We start from the raw sequence: 5,268 nt of genomic DNA, 5'->3' as shown, positions 1-5,268 counted from the left end.
GAGGTGGTCCCCAGCAAGGGGGCGTTGAGGCACCTGTCGACCCACCTGTTGAGGCACATGATGAGGATCTTGGAGATGCTCATCCGGGTTATTTCCCTCACGTAGATGAGCCTTCCATCAGCATGCCGTCGTACAACCTTCAGCTATCTCTGCCAGCATCACAGGTCACACCGTCAGATATATTGTTGATCACGAGTACATTCAACGAGGATATAGACCAATTCTTTTCAGGACCATCTACCGCAGCTGAGGATCAGCCGACCCGGGACGTGGATGGCGGGCGCAGGCTGAGTTATGCCTCATCCCTGGCGGTTGATCCGGATCTACCACAGGTGCAGGTATGTTTTTATTACTGTAAAATTTCAATCTATTTTCTTTTTTTCTTAATGATTTGCCATTAATTAATTTTTAATTTTATTATTAAGGCTTCATCACAGCCCATCACGGAGGCCGCTGTATGCGCTGATGAGGACATCACGGATGAGCACGGTGAGAAAATATTTTTGACTTAACACGTACAATACTAATATACATTCTCAAATGCTAAGCGTAGCACTTGTTTTGTAGGTTGTTGACGGCCTGACGGCCTCTTCTACCGGCCAGCTGTACTGTCGATGCTGCTGCGCATCCTCACATCTAAGAGGCGACTTGATGATGATGATCCCGATAGTGTACCCGGGCGACATGGGATGCGGCTCAGGCCAGCAGCAACACTGAAGCACACAGGCTACGAGACTCATTAATTTACTTATGTTTGTACTTTGTGTAAATACTACATTACGTAAATAATGGCAACAATTCGGTTTTCACAACAATTTTATTTTAACTGCATTTGAACAACAATTTTATTTTAACAGTGCAACACAAACACAAACATATCAAACTTAACACAAGAACAAATAGTAGGACTAATGAAAATACTTGACAAGGGAAACATAAAGATACACTACTACGCTCAACACGTACATGCCATTGTTTAGTCATGACCGCCTAGTATTCTCTGCTCCAACCACTTGAGCTAGTCTTCCAGCTTTTTTTTTTCTCTTCTTCCACATCCTTGAGTTTCGCCTTCAACTCCGCAATTTCTTGCTTGGATTGGCGCTCTCTGTCCCACTGCCCCGTACATACATTATGAAGATGATACAACTTATCTTTGTAGTATTCCTGCTCACACGGTTCATCAATCCACACCTTAAAATTTCATGTAGGTACGTCGGGTTGCCTATAAAACTTGTTCATACACGCCCAGTAGCGGTGTCCAGCTTCTTCCCAACAATCGTACATCATGCTTTTGATTCCGCAGTCGCACCTTGAACAATAAAGGGGTTGTTGAGATATTTCTTAAAGAGAAACTTTGGTTTTATGGAAATATTTGCTTTAGGTTGTTGTTAAGCGCAGAAAATAACTAGAATGCGCTCGTTATTTATATGCAAGATTTCACATAAAACGTAGTATTATACCACTCTTTACATACACGTAAATGTAGTATTATACCACGCTTTACATATTAAATTTCTCTGGAACGAAACAGGTTTTTCACATGGTTTTCAGCTTTTTCAGAACGACAAGACAACTCAATAAAACGTAGTATTATACCGCGCTTTACATATTAAATTTTTCTGCAAGAAAACAGCTTTTTCACATGGTTTTCAGCTTTTTCAGAGCGACAAGACAACTCAAAAAAACGTAGTATTATACTGCACTTTACATATAATTTTTTTTTTTAATTTTTAGATTGGTCTTCCTTAGTAACACCAATAAGTTGAATATTTGAACAATTATATGAAGAAAATACTACATTATGTGAATAATGACAACAATTCTATTTTAACAACATTTTTATTGCAACAGAATTTGAACAACAATTTTATTTTAACATGACAACATAAACACAAATACAAACATAGCAAACCTAAAGATACACATAACAAAAAACAAACAGTACAACTAATGAAAATACTTGACAAGAGAAACATAAAGATACACTACTACGCTCAACACGTACAAGCCACTGTTTAGTCACGACCGGCTACTACTCTCTGCTCCAACCACTTGAGTTGGTCTTCCAGATTTTTTTTCTTCTTCCACCTCCTTGAGTTTCGCCTTCAACTCCTCAATTTCTTGGTTGGTTCGGCACTCTCTTTCTTGCCTCGTACACAAATTATGAAAATCATAAATTCTCGCTTTGTAGTATTTCTGCTCACATGGTTCATCCATCCATACCTCAAAATCACATGTAGGATCGTCGGGTTGCCTATCAAACTTTTTCATACACGCCCAGTAGCGGCATCCACCTTCTTCCCAACAATTGTACAAACTGCATTTTTCTCCGTAATAGCACCTTGGGACATAAAGGAGTTGTTGAGACATTTCTTAAAGAGAAACTTTGGTTTTATGGAAATATTTGCTATTGGTTATTGTTAAGCACAAAAAATAACTAGAATACACCCATTATTTATAGGCAAGATTTCATATAAAACGTAGTATTATACCATGCTTTACATATTAAATTTCTCTGAAACGAAACAGAAATAAGTGTTGCAGTGCGGCCATATACCTGGGCAGCGATGAAAATGACTTATCCTAGTCGCCATAAATAAGTTCAAAGGCACGTTTGTGACCGAGATATGCCTTTCTTTTGGTTATAGTACAACCATACTCCTGGTGGACGACTGTAATACACTCTTTAATCTTGAACCTAATGGACACTTCCAAATATGGAATCAAGACAAGAGAAATCAAGTTTACATCTAGGTTGAAATGATTCTCATTGAATGTGTCCATTTCACATCTGTGGGTGCTAATAAATTTACCCACTTTCCACAAACCTGATTTCTTCTTGTTGGCACGCAACATCCAGTGACAACCCATAAAGTCTCTACGGCATATAACCTTGTATACCTCCGTAGTTGACTCCCTTACCGTCATCTCACGACACTCTCTTACACTGTATATTTTTACAACCCTAATTAGGCGAGCTTTATCGGGAAAATACATGCCCTTTGTCAGAACCGCTGGTCTAGACTCATCCCACATCGCTGACAGAATTTTGTCATCATCCCTTGTGAGGGAATCCACGTTCGGCATACTTGGCAAATTATCAAGGTAGGGAATATTCCGCTCATGAAATGGAACGTGGGACTCGTACACTCTTGGTCTAGCGGGAGGTGGAGGAACATGCTCCCTCGTCAGCTCAGGTTCAACATTCACTTCCTCCTCATCATCACCCTCATCAGGGAAGGGTGTGTCAACTCCAGACTCATCTGCATTATTGTCATAATCACTATCATCTTCCTGACTCTACGCATCTGCCAAATCATGAGTCAATATGTCGTCTATGGGAAACTGTGTGAGGTCAGGAACATCAAGAAGCTCGTTTTTACTGCACAAAAAGAACAAAATGATAAGTTACCCAACTAGATAAATACTTTACATATAGCTATATCACTTTACTTACAAGTCGTACTGTCTTGACATTTCATGATGGATATTTTCTTGTTGGTGATGACTCCCGGATGGACCACTGTGGTCCAATACGCCAGAACTACGCATATTCCAACTAGGGGCGGGGTCATAACTTGTAAAATTCATATCCGAACGGTACCCCCTATGAAAAATATGAGTGTTAATTCAAATCCAATTAAAACATAAAATAAACAATACTAAAGCGTAGAAAATTGAAGCTTACCAGTCGTCTTGTGGATTATATAAAGTAGAAAAATTATTTTGTGGTTGCTCATTCGCCTATGGTGACAAGTTTAAATTAAGGCAAGCTCTTTCATCAGCAATCTGTCCGGCAAAAACTGCTCCAGAATAACCACCCGATGACTGGGGGTTATCCCTACTATGCACACACTCATTATTGGGAACGTCTTCAATCTTGACGTATATTTCCAACAATTTTATTACAATAAATTTTCTGTATTCATCCGGAATCTGCAAAAAATCTCTAAGAGTTTCATCATCTTCGATGTTAAACTCAAAATAATAAGCAAACTCCTGCGGAGTCACTGGATACGGAAATCTACCGGTTACTTTAAGGTTAACCGAACGCTTTCTCACATTCATTTTTTTTACGTAATAACGATATTAATTTATTGTACTCCATTGTAAGCGACAATTTAACATGACACTGTGAAGGTGAGCTATACCTCACAGAGTTATTTTCCAGCACAACCTCACCCCCAATAAAATGATACCTTTATTTTTGGCTCTTCAGACATTATAAAAAAATGACTGAAGAATGAACGGAAGTTTGAAGAAAGTATTGAATGGATTTTCATAAAATTGAAACGTTTTTAAATAAGGCAAGTCCGAGCTTGGGGTGTAGAATTTTTATATGTAAAACGCAGTACAATACCACGTTTTATGTATTTAAATTATTGTTATGTCAGTTATCCGCAAAACACTTATTGGTGGGCCCAAAAATCAGAGTAAAATGCAGTATAATAATACGTTTCAGTGTAAAATGCATTATAATACTGCGTTTTACACTAAAAAATAATTCTCTGCAGTCCTGCAGAAGTGGGCCCAAATATTATAGGAAAATGCATTGCGTTTAAGTTAAATGTAGTACTGTACTGCGTTTTCCTAAAAAAAGTTAATTTTTTAATAAAACGCAGTATAGTATTGCGTTTAACTTTAACGACTAACTTTCCGTTTAAAATAAAACGCAATATTATATTGCGTTTTATGTATTTATGTAACTTTTTTTTAAACAGTAGAAACGTATTTTGTGCCATTTTTGGCACTATTTAAGTTTCGGTTATACTCCCTTGTTTCAATTATGTGAATTTTTTTTGTTTTGGAGATTCAATTTTGTTAATTTTGATCATGTCTCCAGACATAAGATCTTTTATTTTATTTTTATTTTTTTTATAAAATTTATATTTTTAAAAATTACATAAAAATTAAATACTATAAGTCACAATAATTAATAATTTAAAGAATTTAAAAAATAATTCGTTAGTTTCTCAAAATTCGAATACCATTATATAAATTAGGATCGATATTTCTCTCTCTATATATAGTTATATAGTGTTATATATATATATATATAGTTATGTATTTTAACTTTTTATAGAAGTTTGTTTCCCGACTTCTTAAAGCTATCAATTAATATATTATGTAGAGAATTATTCGCAATTATTTTTTAAGTAATATGAGGATATATAAATTTTTTTACTCGATCAATACGGAAAGCTTATACTATATTTTATATATGATCTCCGCATATTGATAGGTGTGTTCCTTGAAAAGTTTTTGAAT

Source organism: Nicotiana sylvestris, chromosome 9, assembly GCF_000393655.2.
Source record: "Nicotiana sylvestris chromosome 9, ASM39365v2, whole genome shotgun sequence".
NCBI lineage: Eukaryota > Viridiplantae > Streptophyta > Magnoliopsida > Solanales > Solanaceae > Nicotiana > Nicotiana sylvestris.
The sequence above is the reverse complement of the archived record's forward strand: the minus strand, read 5'-3'. Positions refer to the sequence as shown.